We start from the raw sequence: 20,873 nt of genomic DNA on the forward strand, positions 1-20,873 counted from the left end.
AATTTCAGGAGTAAGCTCTGCAGGTCAGATCCGACACCCTCTGTAAAACCATACAAAAATCACAGACAACGTCACACGTTTAAGATATTTATGTTGTGTGGGCCGCCAGAAGAGGAGGTACCGCTGGCCCACAACCAGAGGGCGCCCTGCCTGAAGTGCGGGCTTCAGGCACGAGAGGGCGCTGCCGCCACGGACACAGCCGGGGTTGACAGCTGTCAACTCATGACAGCTGTCACCCATCTCCACTTCATCAATCCACTCCATAAAAGCCGGACGTCATCTCCACCTCGCTGCCAAGATAACATCTACCTGTGAAGGTAACTGTCTCTGCTGACTTAAACATTGAGTAATAATCTGAACTTCTTTGCAGCCGTATTCCTGTGGCATTTCCTTATCAGTGGGATTGGCGTAAAGTGTGATCAGCGACGGCTTCGCTTCACACTCCAGCCAGATAAGTGATTTAACAGGAGCTGCACGAGTGTGTGATTAGAGGTGGAGGTGACTTTCCACCTTCTGACTGTTTTTGTTACTGGGTGTGCACACACCCACATCTCACTGTTTGTGCTCCTTGCCAGCAGTACCAGATCCGACAGTCAGGGACGGTGATCACCTGGGAATTCGGGACTTGGCGGCTCCAGCATTCACCAGGTTCGGTGGCGGTGGAAATCGTGTGGTTCCGGCTCTTCTCAGGACAGATGTCTTCTATCCTCAAGCCTGCCCACACGTCACCATTGTGTATTGACTATCAGATTCTGTGATTGTCTGTATAATCGTTGTGCACATTCACAACATTAAATTGTTACCTTTTGGCTCATCTATTGACCATTCATTTGCACCCCCTGTTGTGGGTTCATGTCACTACACTTTCCCCAACAATTTATTTAACTCTGGCAGGAGTTAAATAACAGGACACATCACAGTGAGCAATTTAATGATGATGACATTCAATGAGCAATGATTATATGACGTTCAGATAATTTGGTTTCATAGCGGGAGTTTTAGGAGTTAAATTCGTCCTCATTTAGCAGGTAATTTACTTTGGTATTTATTAACTTGAGAGAAGATTAATGATGTTGGATAGAGTTAAACAAAGCCACTCTGTTTATCTGACAGGCTCCGGTCTTACTTGGGAGGCAGTGCTGCTGGTCTCCGTGAGGTCCGATGCTGGAAGCCATCTGTTTTTTCAGTCAAGGACCCGTCCATCTGCACAGCTGTCTCCTGTACCCTGGCAGAGGAACTCGGTTTCGTTGGTTACCGGGGACGCTTTCCGTGTAATTGCTGTGACTTGCGACGGCAGTTCACTCTCTGGGTGGCTTAGCTGACCTGGATGTTTTATCTCTGCAGCGCTCCATAGTCTGGGCCATCAGAATAAAGGTTTGAGCTTCTTTATTCTCTATCAAAAATCAAAAATTTGTCTTTCATCATCGTACTTTTGGAAGTTTGGTCAAATCAAAACTCAATACAAAAATAGCTGACTTTAGGATAAAAATGTTCATGAGAGGAATTTGGATTTGAAGAAGAAAAAGTTTTGATTTGCGCATTTAACTTGACAAAAGTTGAGCAAAAGTTATCTGTTGACAAAGAAAAGTAATTTCTTGTTGGCGCGCACAACCAAGAAATTAAGTTTTAAGCAGCATGTGGTTTCAACAAAGAGTTGTAAATCTGATGGCTATGTGGCATCTTCAGACTCATTGAAAAAAGAAAGATGCAGGAGAGCCGAGAGCAGAAAGGCAAGAGATTGGCAAAAAACAAGAGAGAGATTTCCCGGGGCGCAGGCTCTTTTAAATGTTTAAAAGTGCCACCCCCAAGAATTCTGGGTACTGTAGTTTCTCTGAATTATTTTGTCTGGTTTTATAAAGATAAATCAGCATGGCTCCAAAATTCCCACCTCAAAAACCAAACAAGTCTTGTTGGATAAATCTTGTAACTTGTTTTACCTGGAATTATACCACACAAACATATGTGAAAAACACACTAAATAAATGTTCCACAATGAACAGAGTAAAACACATCAGGTATGATCCTTTCATGCGTGAGGTTAAATGGTTACAGGTTGTTCTGTTTCCTTTTCTTTTTTTTTCTGTTACAACAATACAATGCAATGTTTCTTTTAAACGTGGTTATACTTAAATCTGCCGGACTGGTCACATGCTCTTCCCCTATTCGTCCAACAGGGGTCACTCTTGTTCCATGGACTGGATTTTGGATATCGTTCCCAAAATGTGAATGAGGTCAATACTAAACCGATTTTAATCAGAGAAACTAGACTGTGATCACAAGTTGATGGCATTCTTCAGTGAGTTGTTTTTTTTCTCCTGAGTCTAGTTGGAAATACATATACTCAACAAAAATATAAACGCAACACTTTTGGTTTTGCTCCCATTTTGTATGAGATGAACTCAAAGATCTAAAACTTTTTCCACATACACAATATCACCATTTCCCTCAAATATTGTTCACAAACCAGTCGAAATCTGTGATAGTGAGCACTTCTCCTTTGCTGAGATAATCCATCCCACTTCACAGGTGTGCCATACCAAGATGCTGATTAGACACCATGATTAGTGCACCGGTGTGCCTTAGACTGCCCACAATATAAGGCCACTCTGAAAGGTGCAGTTTTGTTTTATTGGGGGGGATACCAGTCAGTATCTGGTGTGACCACCATTTGCCTCATGCAGTGCAACACATCTCCTTCGCATCATCCGTGAAGAGAACACCTCTCCAACGTGCCAAACACCAGCGAATGTGAGCATTTGCCCACTCAAGTCGGTTACGACGACGAACTGGAGTCAGGTCGAGACCCCGATGAGGACAACGAGCATGCAGATGAGCTTCCCTGAGACGGTTTCTGACAGTTTGTGCAGAAATTCTTTGGTTATGCAAACCGATTGTTTCAGCAGCTGTCCGAGTGGCTGGTCTCAGACGATCTTGGAGGTGAACATGCTGGATGTGGAGGTCCTGGGCTGGTGTGGTTACACGTGGTCTGCGGTTGTGAGGCTGGTTGGATGTACTGCCAAATTCTCTGAAATGACTTTGGAGACGGCTTATGGTAGAGACATGAACATTCAATACACAAGCAACAACTCTGGTTGACATTCCTGCTGTCAGCATGCCAATTGCACGCTCCCTCAAATCTTGCGACATCTGTGGCATTGTGCTGTGTGATAAAACTGCACCTTTCAGAGTGGCCTTTTATTGTGGGCAGTCTACGGCACACCTGTGCACTAATCATGGTGTCTAATCAGCATCTTGGTATGGCACACCTGTGAGGTGGGATGGATTATCTCAGCAAAGGAGAAGTGCTCACTATCACAGATTTAGACTGGTTTGTGAACAATATTTGAGAGAAATGGTGATATTGTGTATGTGGAAAAAGTTTTAGATCTTTGAGTCCATCTCATACAAAATGGGAGCAAAACCAAAAGTGTTGCGTTTATATTTTTGTTGAGTGTAATTTTAGGACTTTTGGGAAGAAGGTATGTCTTTCTGTGGACTTTTTTTATGGGAGAGGAGCTGGCACATCTGGTTTGGGGTCTTGATAAGATAATTCACAGCTCTGTAAGGAATGCACTTTGGGCAGTCTTAAATCCTGAAAAGGGGTGGGGGTTTATGACACCAAGCCATCCCGTGCTGTCTCAGAAAGTCTCCCTTTGACACCTGGAGATATACCAGGCCTTGCGGTGTTGTGTTTTTCCTTTTTGAAGAAGCTTTCATGGCCTCTGCTTTATGCAAACTTAAGGTGTTGAAGGTTTGGTTACAGCTTTCCATAACAAAATACCTTACTGAATTTGCATATCAATATGATATACGATCTATGATTTGACACAAAGTGCAGCAACAGTGAAAATTAAACATTCTTAAACAAAACAGTAATATTATCACAATCATACTGTGCCCTCCAAAATATTGGAACACTTGGAATTTCACACATTTTAATTTGTTTATGGCATTTTAAATACAAGAAACACACACACAAAAAAATTTAAAATTTCTAAAATTATCTTCCTCAACCTCCAACTGAAAGCAAATCTCTAAAACTTGATAAAACCTGTAACTAATAATCAGTTTTACTGCCAGTTTTCTTTAGACAAGTCAGGGGATGGAAACATGAACATTTTCAAGTCACTGGACTTTACATCAGTTATTAAGAAATACAAAAGTTTCTTTCACCAAAACATCAAATCTAGGCTTTCATCTCGAACGTACTTTCTGTCAAATTGTAGCTGAACTTTCAGGTGTTCTTGTTAAGAAAATCCTCCTCTCCACCACTTCATCAGGAAGCTTGATTTTTTTTTTTTTTTATTAATTTATATCAAGTTGTAGAGATTTGCTTTCAGTTTGAGTTAAGGAAGATAATTTTAGAAAAAAATGTATTTGAAATGGAATAAACAAATTATACCAAAATGTGGCACTTCCTGTTTGAGTGTGCGCTTGCCACTGAGTTCCCGTGAGATTCCATGGGATCTCGTCTGTCAATCCAGGAAGTGTTTGACATTTGAACATTTCCTGTTTTACCATGGATTTGAAATTTGGCACGTTGTGTTCAGAACACGCTGTACCATGAGCGAGCTTCAAGCGACGCTTCACTCGTATTATTATTATATTTTATTTATTTATTTATTTTACCAGAATATCATGCTGCATGTTGATTTTTTACAGAGTATGTGCTCCCTGATGCAACTTGAGATATTCAATAAAGAACAGGCAATGGTGGTCTTAAACCAAGAACGTTCTATTTTAAGATCAGGCAAATTCAGCACTTGCACAACTATGCTGCCCCACAGTAAACCTTTTTACTTTTTCAAGAAAATGAGTTGGCATCAAGTTTGGACATTCTCACATTCAGCAGAGACAAATATTTAGGCAAACATGCAATTTTATTTTAAGATAAATATTTCTCTGGAACGCCAGAAACCAGCATCTCTCATGAACTTTTGTGATGTTGCCAAATGTAAATCCAGCTTTAGAAACCTTTGGAGGTTGTGAGCATGGCAGGGTTCCCTGATCTTGGCCTGCTGTTTTTGCTTTCCCTCCGTGCACTCTCTCCCGTGCTGTCAGTTGGAGTGTCTGAGGCACTTGGCAGTCTTATGATCATCATCCAGCATGCACTTCATCTATTTTTTTTTTTTTCCTCAATCCACCTTTACCAGATCATTCCGCCTTGCTGTGTGGTTCATGTTGGCTCTCAGTGAAAGTCGTTGTTGAATCATTTCCACTGTTTTTCCCAGTTTGCACTTCAGGTTTTCACTGTGGGGTGCCAGCTGCCACTCCACTGGTGTTTCACTGGAGTAAATGGCTCCTGACTCCTTCCCCAGTGCTTCCTCCTCTGTGTCTCTGCTAAAACCAGCTGTGGACTCTCATCTGTCACATCTTCCAGAAACTACTGTACAATAAACTTTTCAAATCTGCTTCTCTTGTTTTCCACTTTACACTAGAACAAACCAAGTAAAAAAGTTACAATTGACACCACAGTTTTTTCTGTTTTGACAGAAAATGGAAATGGTACCCATTTTGTGCATCACTGATTTCTATGCACGCACGCACGCACAAACACACACACACACACAAATAAAATCAAACCATTTTCTAAATGTTGAAAAGAAACATTTCCCCAGCTTTCCCTTTTTTCCATGTACCCAGCTAATTGTCCCCTTGAGGGACCTGGCCTTTGTCACTGATATGTGTTAATACATAACTGTTGTCATGTCTCAACAATTTCTCATAGAGGTACTGACCCCCCAATCAAATCCTCTGCTTATCTTGAGTCAGATTTCAGAGAAAGACTGTAAAACTTAACGCCCTCCCAGAAATTATATCATCAAGAAGCAAAGCAGTTGTACTTTACCACGGCATATATGTTAAAAGCTTGAGACTCTGGCGAGGGCGGTTGCATCTCCTCCTCTCTCCTCTATCTCTGCTCCAACCTTCAAAGTCCCTACTTCACCAGGCTGTGAATTCTTCAAACTATATTGGATTAATCATGGAATTGATCAGCTGGTCTCTGAACGCTATTGACACCATTTTTTCTACAAGAAGATCAGGGCTGGGAGACCCTGCGTGCCCAGATGGAACTTACCCTGCGGGCTATGTTCTCGATGCCTGGGAGACTTGGCGGGTCACATGCTTTGCGCCTTTCTCTGTGGAGGACATAGAGGATTTATTCATATTTGGATTCATAGTAGGAGGGCTGGTACTTATTAGCTTATGTGCTGCCCTGACCTACCGGAAGATTGGCAAGACGGCTGCCGCCAAAACCACGACCCCTCGCTTGTCCGCCATGATTAATGAGTTGGGCAAGGCGATGCATTCTCAGAGTGCGTTAACCCTTGAACTCAGACGCAAATTGGATAACATCTCGAAGCAAATGCGTGCCTTGCAGGAGACAGTGAAGATTTCAGAGGCCGGGGAATTTTCATAATTGGGATTTGGTTTGTTCATATGAAGCTGGAAAACCACAAATACGGCAGGCTTATCAGCCTCTCAAGGATAAAATGCCCATTGTTTTTCCTCCAGAAGAATTTCTACGGCCTTGGGAAGATTGACTGGCTCCTTATCTCTCTTACTCCAGTACACAAGGACAGACAGACTCACACATGGACAAAGACTGAAGCATGCTCCACTTTCCCTCCTACCTCTCCTCCTGCTCCCCATCACACACCCGATCCCGGCAACCGCTCACGCCACCCCTTCTCTTCTCTGGGGGTTGCACGGTTTTAACTGCGGCAGGTCCCCGTTCCCCCCAAGCTAGCGGCGTCGCGACTCCTGTTGCAGTGGCTACCACACAATTACAACACCTCAATTTGGAAAATGGACTGTTTCAAGTTTATTGCATATAAGCAATTTCAAATGTATATGTGTTGTCTTAATTCTGATATGTGCCTTTATTACGGTAAACAAGTAATAATTGTGGATTAATTGCTGTTTGTCTGTGGAAATGTGAGTGTGGACGTAATATCGTTGTTGTTGCACTTGTAATGACAATGACAATAAATCTCATCCATCCATCCATCTATCCATCCATGTTACGTTTCCACTGGGTTTATCGTGGGGACAGTTGGGCACATTTTCTTCAAAAAAGTAGAGGTTCCACATCATTGTTATGTTGCCATTTTGTTGAGAAGTAGCGCTTATAAAACATGGGAAACTCTACCTACAGGATGCTGTTCCTACAGTGAGCTTTTGTGGTTTTTATGTATCACTAATGCTGAAAAGCATACAAAAACATCAATCACTGTGAACATAATTCATGATGTTTGCATTGATTTAATTAAAGGCAAGAGCCCTCTATCTAACATGGGTCACTCATCTCTGCTCATAAATGAATGTGAATGCAGACATTGTGAAGACAATCACTTAACAAGCTTTGTTGTAATTATTGTGTTATCCTGTAAGTCATTTATTTTAATTTCAACTCGTTTGGGAGCTCCTCTGCCTTAACTTAAACATGCTCATTAGGATCTGCTCCTTCCTCTGCCCCTGACCGAAGCAGCATCACTTCATCAGGAGTTGGTCCTTGGGCACCAGATTGTGGGTACTCACTGCTCCTAGTAGTTGGATTGTGTCTAACCATAATTAGGATGGATTAAATGGACTAGTGCAGTGGCCGTAGGAAGTTTGTATTCCCATAGAAAATTGAGAACTTGAGTAGATTTTTCATCAATGGTCGTATGAGGCTGTGTTTGAAGGTGGGATGTACAAAGAGGTGTACTTATGTTATATTGTTATTTGAAAATAGTATTTCACATTGTTTTAAAAAAATGGTTTATGATCAATTATTTGAAAATAAAAGGGTTCCTATTACACAGGTTATTGGAAGAGACTCAGACAAAATTAAACGGAACATTTAGAGTATTTAAAATGGCAAATCCTCAGTTCCCCCAACCTCCTGAACACAGTTTATTTAAACTTGAACTCACAGCAAATATAAGATTTTGCACAGCTTATGTACTTAGTGAAACCTTGTACAAATAATGGGGGAATTGTTGGTGTTAGCAAAAAACAGATTTTAGCTAATGTCTCCTCAGTGTTGTCAAGTTAAACTCAATTGCAAGGAAAACTGACAGCATGCCTTTCACTGTAAAAGTATTTGCTGGGATGGTGGCATTAAATATTTTATTGTGAAATGTGCAAGCAACATGAACTAGCTGATGTTTAGAGACCCTTCACACATACACTCAACAAAAATATAAACGCAACACTTTTGGTTTTGCCCCTATTCTGTATGAGATGAACTCAAAGATCTAAAACTTTTTCCACATACACAATATCACCATTTCCCTCAAATATTGTTCACAAACCAGTCTAAATCTGTGATAGTGAGCACTTCTCCTTTGCTGGGATAATCCATCCCACCTCACAGGTGTGCCATATCAAGATGCTGATTAGACACCATGATTAGTGCACAGGTGTGCCTTAGACTGCCCAGGTTGCAGGTTCAAATCCTGCGAGTGGCATTTTTTTTTTTTACCAGGATTAACCGCAGGGTTCTGTATTGGGTCCCCTTTTATTTATTACTTATATCAACCCAGTGATTTCACTAATTATACACCAATATCTCATCTATCAGTGTCTGGTGATTGTAGTAATTATTTATATACCCGGCTGGATATAATAAGACATAATGAGAGCGCACTGCTTCGTTCATGTCATTTCAAGACTGTACATCTGTGACCATGGGTCATATACAGAGGCACAGACGGATCATACTTGTATTGTCGGCTTGACAAGAGGGATTAAATATTGGACATTGTGGTGTTTTTTATAGTGTGTCGTTCCCAGTGTTGCCACAGTTACTTTGAAAAAGTAATCCAATTACTGATTACTCCTTGAAAAAGTAACTTAGTTACTTTACTGATTACTCAATTGTAAAAGTAACTAAGTTAGATTACTAGTTACTTTTTTAGTTACTTTTCCCAGCTGTCAACAACAACCCTCTGCCACCTCAACATGACAATGATACCTGTTTTGCCAAAATTCACTTTATAGTCACCCTTTCTTGACTTCAATGAAAATAAATATCTGTTTTATAAAAAGTAAAATAAAGACCTCTTTCTTGACCTCATATTTAACTGTTGACAGCACTGTAACAGTAAAACTTGCAATTTTGAACCTACATTTTTTATAAATGTAACTATTAAATTCTAACATTTTTCTAACATTTAAATTCTCTCTAAACATTTTACTTGTCGAAATTATTATTATTTTAAGCAATATTAGTAGTTGTAGTAAAAAACGGCTTCAAAACTGGACCTTTAATCTAGGGGTGTTGTGGGGGGCACATCCTTGCCCCACGCCCCCATTCCATCTGGATTCGCCCCTGCTTTGGCGTTTGAGCACAAAGAATGGATTACATTTATTTATGCAGAAAACATGACCAGATTTACAGGTAAGAAAGTTTTATTGCGTTTTCACATCATGTGGTCCTCAGAAAGAGAGTTTAGGTGCATTTGAGTGGAAAATAGTGTTAGTTGTTGACACGTCGCGGAGGATCAGCTTTTTAATGACCAGATACAGAGCGGCTCAGCTCAGAATTCTAAATAAAGGAGGAAAAAAAGTATAAAAATGTCTTTGTAAAGCTCAGTGCAGGTGTGCTGATCACCGCGCTTTAAGAGGTGAGGACGAGTCGAGCAGCTGCAAAAAAACGCGGATGATAAGCTCACAGCTCACTGAAAGTGGGCAGTTCAGTCGAACCCCGACCTCCTGCCCACGGACCAAGTTTAATGCTGCTATCGACCCACAATGAAAAATAATAGTAACGCACAGTGACATGGAGAAGTAACTTTAATCTGATTACTGATTTGGAAAGATTAACGCGTTAGATTACTCGTTACTAAAAAAAGTGGTCAGATTAGAGTAACGCGTTACCGGCATCACTGGTTGTTCCTATTTTTTTGTTTCTCCACAGCAGCATGTGATGTGATTCCACACGTTCCAGCTGTTTTTTTTTTGTTTTTTTTTCTCCACATCAGTGGCGCTGCGTTCAAACTGTTTTTTTTCCCTCCACATCAGCAGCGTGATGTGGTTCCACACGTTCCAGCAGTTTTTGTTGTTGTTGTTGTTGTTTTTTCTCCACAGTGGCTGCACAATGTGGTTCCACATGCTACAGCTGCTCGCAGTTTCGAGCGTGAATGAAACTGTCACAGCGGGATCGTCCATAAATGCCATCTCACCTTTTTTTTTTTTTTTGTGATACTGTCATGAGATGTGGGACAGACTGACATCCTGTCCTTTGTGTACCCTGCCTCGTGCTCTATGACTGCTGGGATAGGCTCCAGCCACCCGCGACCCTTGATTTTGGACTAAGTGGTTGAAGATGAGTGTGTGTGTGTGTGTGTGTGTGTGTGTGTGTGTGTGTGTGTGTGTGTGTGTGTGTGTGTGTGTGTGTGTGTGTGTGTGTGTGTCATGAAATGTGTTACAATTTTGTTATGTGGTCAACTTTCAGTTACTGTTTTTAACCATAACCTAACCATAACCACGAAACTCCACCCTCACCAAATTTTTATGATACCATTACAGAAAATATGTTTCATGATGGTATCACAAACTCATTCATTCACTTATATCACAAACTGCTGTATTCAATCACTTTTTGTGACATCATTGCATTTTTGCCATGTAATTGGGTTGCTTCAGCACATTTTCATTAGAGTGGAGACAAGAAACACAAGATTTTTCCTATCTTCTTTTTTACTATTTTTTTTCCTTGGATTATTGTGAAATATATGCTTAAAAATAAATGTGACTCATACTCTGGTGCAAGTTAGAGTCCAGAATATGCATTTTTTTTTTTTCCTCTCTGGCAAGTAACAAGTGAAAGAGAATAAAACCTGAATGATCCTGTGAGGGACTGTGAGAATTAAAACTCAATAGATGACACATCACGGTCTGCAGCAAAACACTCACATGCAGACACAAGTGTAGAAAGACGCAGAAAAAAACATTACTTTAAACACACAGAGCATTTGGAAGCTTGTGTAATTGTCTCTGTGGGTGTCAATTAAATCTCTCAGCTCTGTCAACAGATCCACAGCACACACAAACACACTGTGTTTAACAGAGAGTGCCTCGTCAACACCAGCTGGCCTGACAGCAGAGAGCGAGCGAGAGAGAGAGAGAGAGAGAGGTGTTGGATAGAGAGGAAGAGAGATGTGGTAATGTGAGAGCATGAAAGCACCGCAGGTAAGGAAACACTGTGACACACAAAAACACATTTGGTCCCATTTCAGCTGTTCTCTGGGTCTCAATGCTTTAGAGGCTGGACACATTCTGTTAAATCCAGTATTAGACAGTGTTCAATAGCAGCTGCTGTAAAACCCAGTCAACAGTGAACATGAACATATTTCTTTGATGTGACCTATTTACAGGTGAAACAGGATCCTCCTGTAGGATGTGTTGTCAGCAGTAATTTGATTGGAGTGCATGAGGTTGGTTGTGACTGAGCGTCGTGGTGCTGCAGACCAGAGTGGTTCAGATGCATCCTGTTGTAAATGGTAATGAAAGAATCAGCTCCTCCCACATGTCAGTTCTTTGGACCATTTTGATTCAAATAATGTGATTGATCAGGCTAACGCCTCTATTCCACGGGGCACCATTCTATTACGATCCCCCACGAGCCAGAAAAGTGCTAAAATGGGAAGAAACGGCTTACAGCATGCCTCCTATTAATTTGGTTTATAAAGCGCAGACCTGGCAAGGGGCTGTCTTATAAAGTGCAGACCTGGCAACCCACTTGAAAACATAAGTAAAGCTGCGCCCGACTGCATTCTCAGCCAGAATGGCAACAAACGCTGCTTTTGATTCAAATTTTTACCCCAATGGAGCACAATCTCACAACTTTCAAGCTGTACCCACTAGTAGTGGACTGTTTGAACAGGATTGAAGCTGGTAATACTGTGAACACCCAGGAGTAATCACATAATGACACCGATTTGGCGAATCTGTTAGGGATAAACCAACAGAACAGTTAGTTGGACCCAAAATGCAGGAAACAGGCCAAAGTACAAAAATATGATTTATTGATATGTAAGGTAATAGTTTAAACCAGGAAGCCAGGCACTGGAGGAAGGAGAGACCGCTGGAGCACACAGGAGGCAGGAACGTCACACCCAAACACAGATTGTCCAGAACCAGCTCAGAACAGGACCAGGTGGCTCAGTTAAGATGACAGAACCAGGAGCACTGGAGGCAACTGTCGTTTCCAGAATCTGAGAGCGTGAAGAGAAGCAGTATTTGTACAGGAGGTTGATGAGTGTGAACAGGAGAATTCAATCAGTTCCACAGGTGCCTCCAGCAGACTCAGGAAGGGGGGGGGGGAGTGAAGCAGATCCAGCAGCAATGTGCAGAAAACAAAGGCAGCACAACAGAATCGGGATAAAATTTTTCAACAGCTTGAAATTTTCACCTTGATATCAAAACTGCTGCCCATGATAGCTGTAACTACTGCGAATACCAAGTTTGTTCAAGATTGACAAAAGATGGATCAAGGAGTTACTGAGATGCAACAAAATGCACCCTGGTTTGGTATTTGGGATGAAAGGGGAAGGAACAGCGCTCTGTGAAATAGTGGTATAATTGAAGCATTGTGAAGACATATGAATAAATATCACGTACTAATTGGAGCTTTTTAATGGACGTGGCACATTTGTGCCATCCTTGTTTTTTGTGCACCTGCATCATGGTCTGTGTCTTTCTGGGTTTGTATTCAGTCATTTGTCTTTTTATTTTGTAGAGTGTTTGTCTTTGTGCTGGTGTTGGCCGCCTGCCTGTCTGTCTGTCTTTTCCTTTGACTCCACCTGGTGATGGTTCCTAGTGCTGTGTGTGTCTAAGCATCTGAGAACCCTCATGTCTGTTTTACCTTCACCTGTCTTTGGTTCATTTTAGTGTCTGCAGTGTTGTTTCCTGTAGTCTTTGTAGTCTGGTTTTATTTGGGTTTCATTCCTGTGTTTACTTTATTATGGTTGCATTACTGTTTTGTGTTGTAGTGGAAACTTTGTGTGTGTGTGTTTGTTTTTTAGTGATCTTGGTTTGCTTGTAAGTTTGGTTAACTTTCTCCCTGTGTCACACCCCATCTGTGCTCTGTTAATAATTTCCCACATTTGTCATTCATTTGTTCGCCAGTTACTCTATATATTTAAGCCTTTATTTCTTCTACTAATTTATAAAATTGTTCACAGACTGGCACCTCCCTACTTAGCTGACCTAATCAAACCTTATGTACCGGCTCGGGCTCTGCATTCTCGGGGTGCAGGACTACTTTGTGTCCCTAGGGTGAATAAAAAGTCCATGGTTCACAGAGATTTCTCTTATCATGCCCCTGATGTGTGGAATGATCTCTGTGCATCAATAAAACAGTCAGAATCTGTAAACACTTTCGGGTCCAGACTTCAACTGCACTTATTTTCCCTTTTGTATGGCTAGCATACTGGCATATTATCTTACTATGCTTTTTACCCTTTTAGATTCATTTTATTAGGAAATGGAGTAGGCCGTGGCCTCAACTTTATCTAAAGTCTGGGTCTTTTAGTGAAGCTTAGGGCTAGTGGCTGGCAATCACCTTAGTATTTCTTCTGTTTTTCCTGTTGCTTAATGCTGACAAATTATATTGTATTTGTTGTTTTCTGATGCATGATTCTGTTTTTTTTTTCTCTTTGTTTGAGGTGCAGCTCCATCCAGAGATGGGAGTGGTGTCTACTTCTGCAACCCTTCCGCCCCATTCACCAGCAAAATTTCCTGTATATTCATTTAGTAAATTGTGTCGTAGCATGTTCCAAGCAGATGGTCACCCCTTTGAGTCTGGTCTGCTGGAGGTTTCTTCCTCAAATCATTAGAGGGAGTTTTTTCCTTACCACTCTCACCTGTATGCTTGCTCTGGGGGTTGGTAAGGTTCGACCTTACTTGTGTGAAGTGCCTTGAGGCACCTTTGTTGTGATCTGGCGCTATATCAATGAAAATAAATTGAGAATTGAAGCCTGTGTTTTCTTGGGTTACTTTGCTGGTTCCTTGATGTTGGTTCTGTTGATTCTTGTCTGTACTTCTGGTCATTCCAAGACTTGTGAGTATGTTGCGTATTGCTGTCTCCTCTAGTTTTGTCACTGTTAGTGTGAGTTAAGTGTAAGTTATAGTTCTAGTATGTCTTTACCTCATGTTGTTTCTTTGTTCGTGTGTTAACTCTCAAAGTTTCCCCCTCTTCTCCTTCACTGGGATTGGTAGACTGTTTTAACACTGTGGTTAAATAAATCACAATTGTTTGAACCTACTTCCTTGTGTTTGAGACTGCTCTGCATTTTGGTTTCAATCTGACTTTACCAAACCATAACAATCCTACTTGTTTTGCTGTTGTTCTTTGTTGGTGGAGTTCCTCCAAAATTGTGTATGAATCACTTCAGTATCTATAATTCTCCTTGACATAATACTGCTTATGATGTATTCCTAACTGTGGTTTTCTCAAACTGAACTTAAAGTGAAATGCCCACCCTTATGTCATGAATGCAACATTATAAATGGAAAAAAAAAATTCTACTATAACATTGAACAACAACAATAGTACCATTTTTAACTGACAGTGATTTTATTAACCCTTGAGCAATCGAGTGGAGTTATTTATGATGCCAGGCATATATTTTGTGCACCATTTTTCTAATTTTAATTGGGAAAAAAATGTTTCCTGCCATGTATTTGTCAATCTGTTTGTCTTGCATTTCTTCATAGAATTTGCAAGGATTGGTTGATACATGTGGCAAGTACAATTCACTCATGACCCTGGGAAGATCTATGAGATTTTCAACATTATAGCTTCAGATGGCATTGTAATTTGCCAACTCTAATCGTTATATTTTAGTGTTTTGCAAGGAAGCATGGCCAACAGACCAAGAATAACAAGATTTACAGCTGCACAAGCACATTGATTCTTGATGCCCAGAGTGAGGATGAAAAGGATGATGGATCAATATATGAGTGAATGAAATAAATATAGAGAACCCTAAAACAATCATTTATAAAGAAGTATTCCAATATAAAGTCAATGGGGTTCTAAATAATCCCACTCGGTCGTATTAGTTGCAAAAGTAGCTCGGTCGCTTGGGGTTAAAAACACAACATGAACTTTCAGCTACCCCTTGTCCAGAAGGCACATATGAAACTCAAGCCTAGATTAGATCTGTTGTATGAACATCCTTCTCTATTGTACTCCATCATGAAGCTGTATAACTGGTGAGGCACAGTTTTGACGAGCACAGCCACAAAAGCTAATATCTCAGTGTTTTCTGGATGTCTTGGTGGCTTCCCTCACTAGTCTAATTCTTGCAACTTTTGTTCTCTGAATTAGGGTCAACTGCAGCATTTTTCCTGGACTTTAATGTCTTGCAGAACAAACTTTAGGGTTCCTGAAATGAGAAAAATATCATTATTCCCCAGTAAAACCATTTCCTGGTATTCATATTTCAGAGTACTTTTGGGTACATTTTTTGAGACACCCCATAGATCCAGTGATAGCAACACCAACACAGAATGCACATCCATAACCAGAAACAAATTGCTCACTACTTTAGCGAGTGCAGTCTGTGTGAAATGATGTACCTGAAATACCGACTGCAAAGTATCAATGAGATCATTCTCTACCAAATATGTGAAAGATTGCTTATCAAATATGTTTTCCAAGTCCTTTTGGGGAAAAGAGAGAGAAAAGAGAGTGAGCCAGAGAGAGATGAAGAGAGATAAGAGAGACAGAGAAATTGTAAGCAGGGTTGAAAACTTGCTGGCAATCAAGGATCCACACTGTCTTTCTAAAGTAAAGGTTTTAATAACATTACTTTTAAAGATAGTAGGAACACTTCCAATGGTGCCTACAAGATAACAATATACATCATGGGACCCAGTGATACCCAAAGATTCTTTTGGAACCAAGTATCCCTTTAGATTACAATGTAAGTCATTCATGTCGATAGCAGTTTGTCTAAGGTACAGCACAGCTACACAACTGCTGATGAGGTATTGTTTTGTACGAGCATGCAATAGGGCAGAGTGGTTGCCATGCTTGGCTCCCAACAAAGACCCCAGTTCAAAGCCACCCATGCCTCAGGTACATTAAGACATGACATTTGTCAGCAAGGGCATCTGTCATAAAACCTGAGCGAAATCAACATATGGACACATACCAGATGATTTACAGTGACCCTGACTAACCATAAGACATGAATACAGTGTGGTAGTACATTTGTTGAGGTAGTGCAAGCAGTGAGCTTAAATCAGGAAGAGCAACAGGCATAAAATGAGAACAGCCGGTTTGGGCTAATTTGATACCTGTATTTGAAAGATTTAAGTGTGATGACTCAATAATGATTTATTTTGGAAAAATCAAACAAAAAAACAAAAAACAAAACAAAAACAAAACAAAAAAAAAACAACAAAATCAATTTAACTTCAATTTAATTTTCTGCCGGTGAGTACAAAGTAAGTAATTACTTCATTATAATTCAGTAATAATCAGTGCCGCTGGTCTGCTCTGTGTAAGCCTGATTCTGTCAGATCTCAGAAGCTAAGCAGTGCAGCATCTGGTTAGTACTTGGATGGGAGACCTCTCTGGACCACCAGCGGCTGTGTGTTTATCCAGGTAAAAGTGGAGTCAGGAAGGACATCTGGCTTAATACTTGTGCCAAATACCAATGTGGATCTAGCTGTATCCACTGTGGCAAACCCGACCAAAACAGAAGCAGCCAAATGGCCATCAACAACAGCAATATTCAGTAATAATCAGTACTTTTGGGAAAGTCATTTCAGCATTTGAAAAAGTTTAATTAATTGTTACATTCTTGAAAGGACATCACCTGACTCTAACTCACGTTGTAAGTCATGTTCCCCAAACTAATACTAATATACTGCTCATCATGATATCCATGCTGTTTAGAGTGACCACTGGTTACATTTTGATATTATTGAGAGTGCCACAAGCTCGGCTGGCTCAAACTGAACTGCTTTCATACTGCAGCTTTGACTGCTGGTGCTTGTATTTTCTGAAGCAAAAAGCAAAACACATCTTGTGACTGAAATGGCAAACTGTGTCTTATTACAGCTTAGACACGACGTCACCCTGAGGCCATCATTTTCATGACAATGCAGAAGAGTGCACCGCAACAAGGATGTTGATCCTTCTAATGACATTCTCAGACTGACGTTGTCATTGTACATGAGAGGATTAACATCCAACCCACCATGGAATTATGATATTTATTATGGAAAAACATCACATTGTCAGCATATTTGTGCTTTATACCATGTGTGTGTGTGTGTGTGTGTGTGTGCATGTCACAGTGAGATTGGTTAACCTTTAGTTTTTTCACCACTTACACGGCTCTGCTCTTCAGAGTGCACATCTGGGAACAAAACTCGCCTCAGTGATCTTGGTCGTTTACCTCTTTTTCCGCTTCTGCTATTTCCGGATTTGCTTGACTCCGTGCATTAACTGCGTTATCCACACTCTCATGAGGGTTTGCCTCACCAGGTTCTTAATATGTCAGCACCACAATTAACAAGAAACAGTCTACACTAGAAACATCAAGCCCTTAAGCCCTTTTAGCTCGTAAAAAAATTACATTAGGAGTGTCACAATACATGTATTTGTATTGAACTGTACGGTGCAGAACGGTACACAGAATACACATTACAATTATTCTGCACAGTATGATTATAAAAATGTGTATTTGTTCCCATAGGTCACTGACATTTCAGCAAGCTGTGCTGCTTATGTCCACAGACTGTATCCCTCTGGCTTCATGGTCTGTGCAGGTGTGGCCAGCCTTCTCTGTGCAGAAATGCAAATATACCTCCAAACCCTTCAGTAACATGAAAAACATTAGAGGTCTCCTCGAGGAAGCACTCAGTGGGGCTCCAACCCTCACCAACCAAGCGCCAGGGGAACCCAGAGACAACTCCCTACAATGGAGACATAGACCCAAAGAAAATACAGATCAATGGAACCACCATCAACCCCTTAAAAAAAAAAAAAAAAAAAAAAAAAAACAGCATTAGCTAATGGGCAGAGAACCCACAGTGATATGCCCACTATTTATTGCAAGTCCACGTTTCAAAGATAGAATACCCCCAATCAAGGACCAAACTGGTGCTCAGAAATCCACGTATTAAAGTTATGTGACAAATCAAAAAACACCCTCACAGAAAAATATGTTCATTTGTGATTTATTACCATCTAAAAACATTTTCAGCTACCAAGTTGTTTGAATATCATACAAGAATTACTTGAAAACATAAGTACTGTAAAACATATACAGTAGGAGGACAAGAAATCACTCTTGTCCAATTTGGAACCACCAACCTGTTTGTAATTTCTATACGGTATTGGAATCACACATGGACAGGTGTGGGGACGAATCAGTTAAGTGCACTTGTTTCCAGTGTAGAAGGTTCTTGGGTTAAGTCCACTGCTACTCATTCTCCATTAAGCCCCAGTCACACACAGCAAGAATGTACAGGAACCAGGCTGAAATGGCAAATATTACCATCATCAATCAGGAGGAAAAGAGGCATGGTCAGCTGTGTCAGAGCATATCCAGATTACCTCATCCACACCTGCACGATGGCATCCAAAGCCCATGTAGACAGCAGTTTAGATAACACCGACTGCTGTCAGACGGTCATAAATGGTGCTGAAGACTGCCCGATGTCCAAATGTCTGGATGACAAATACGGGACCAGAGAGGACGGCAGCGCTGTGTTCCTTACACTCACGTGTGCTCCACTGCTTGGGGTTAGGCCTCACGTGTCACACGCTTTTAATGCACTTCACTAGCTCAGTACTTTCACACACATTATATTGGGTTTTAAGTTCATATAGGTTTGCAGTCAGGTGTTGATAATGATGCAGTTGACCGTATGGCTCCTGACATGCCAGAGTGGTCCACGTCATATGGCAAAATACTGTACTTTTGTTTTGGCCCAGCACACCAGCCACAGTAGTTATCAGATATTTAGCTGTGATCTGGGTCTCTGTGTGTGGATGGTTAGGTGTTTGTGGTCATCACCACAATTCAGTTTTGGGTGTTCTCAAGCAGATTTGGTGTCCAAGATTAGGTTATGGATGCTCGTTTTGGTGGTCGGCCCTTCCTGATAGATGTTGTCTCTTGTCTTTGAGTAGGATGTTGTAGGCTGACTGGGAAGGGCGGATGGGGGTCACACACGAACACCACATTCACTCATGCATTACATACAATCTGTCTCACAAGAGCAAATTGCATATATGTGTATTTATGTACAGTAGTGTTCAGAATAATAGTAGTGCTATGTGACCAAAAAGATTAATCCAGGTTTTGAGTATATTTCTTATTGTTACATGGGTAACAAGATACCAGTAGATTCAGTAGATTCTCTCAAATCCAACAAGACCAAGCATTCATGATATGCACACTCTTAAGACTATGAAATTGGGCTATTAGTAAATAAAAGCAGAAAAGGGGGTGTTCACAATAATAGTAGTGTGGCATTCAGTCAGTGAGTTTGTCAATTTTGTGGAACAAACAGGTGTGAATCAGGTGTCCCCTATTTAAGGATGAAGCCTGCACCTGTTGAACATGCTTTTCTCTTTGAAAGCCTGAGGAAAATGGGACGTTCAAGACATTGTTCAGAAGAACAGCGTAGTTTGATTAAAAAGTTGATTGGAGAGGGGAAAACTTATACGCAGGTGCAAAAAATTATAGGCTGTTGTTTCCCATGTAACAATAAGAAATATACTCAAAACCTGGATTAATCTTTTTAGTCACATAGCACTACTATTATTCTGAACACTACTGTATATAAATGGCTCTGCCAGTGTCGCATTTACTATTATTATACATGCAGACAGGGGGGAAAAAAATCATTTAAGATGCTGTTTGGATGCCGTCAGAATATGTAGACTGCGATCAGATGATGAAAAACTGCATATAGACTGCTGTCAGATGTGTGATCCATCTCGATGGCACCAAGAGTGTTTTGAACATGTGCAACACACTCAGTACAGCCGAGCGAATGAGACCAAATATGTAGACTGCTCATAGACTGCCATCCATAGGTCTTCGGATCGCAAATCAATATTTCCCGATTGTGGCCGGATGTGTCACTCTGATGCAATTTGGCCTCAACTGGCAAATGTGTGGTGAGGGTATTAAAGTGGAGTTGTGTCAGGAAGGAATTCTGGTGCAAAACTCATGCCAAATCAGTCTCAGATCTGCTTTAGTAACCCCAAGTGAAAACAAGGAAAAAGCCTAAATACAGTATGGTCCCTTTTTTTTTCCCTGTCTGCATGTATTAATGATGAATGCCAACACATATGGTGTTGTCCTTTAAGTTCATTACACTGAAAAGTTTTAACTTTAATTTTAAGTAATTAAAAAAAATCACGAGAGTTAATTACTCAAAGTATCTCAAGACAGACACAAGCAAATATTATTATGAATCACCATGTACTAGTTTTTAAATGAACACTGTTAAATGACTTTTTTCCTAAAGTGAACTAATCTGCCAAAATGTGAGTGCACTCTTTCACAGAAGCATTTCATCAAGAGAGAAAACCAAATACATGACTCGCAAACACGTCTCATTTCACACACTGCTATGCTTTTTTTTCCCACAAATAAGAAGAGAAATCATTCTCCTGCAGTGTTTTACTGCAGAACAGAATGCACACAGCTATTAGAAATGCAATCATAGGCTATTTAAAAATTAAAGCCCTACTAACGCCAAACCCCAAATAAACACTAAGAGCTAAATCTGTGGTGTCAGGAGTCTTTGAGCTGCCTTCAGCAGAGTCCACATTATTACCGTCGCTGGCCCACAACATGTCCTTGAGGGGCCAATTCATTAGTTAGCTGGAAAGCCCAATCAAT

The sequence above is a fragment of the Thalassophryne amazonica genome, chromosome 11 (assembly GCF_902500255.1).
Source record: "Thalassophryne amazonica chromosome 11, fThaAma1.1, whole genome shotgun sequence".
Taxonomy (NCBI): domain Eukaryota; kingdom Metazoa; phylum Chordata; class Actinopteri; order Batrachoidiformes; family Batrachoididae; genus Thalassophryne; species Thalassophryne amazonica.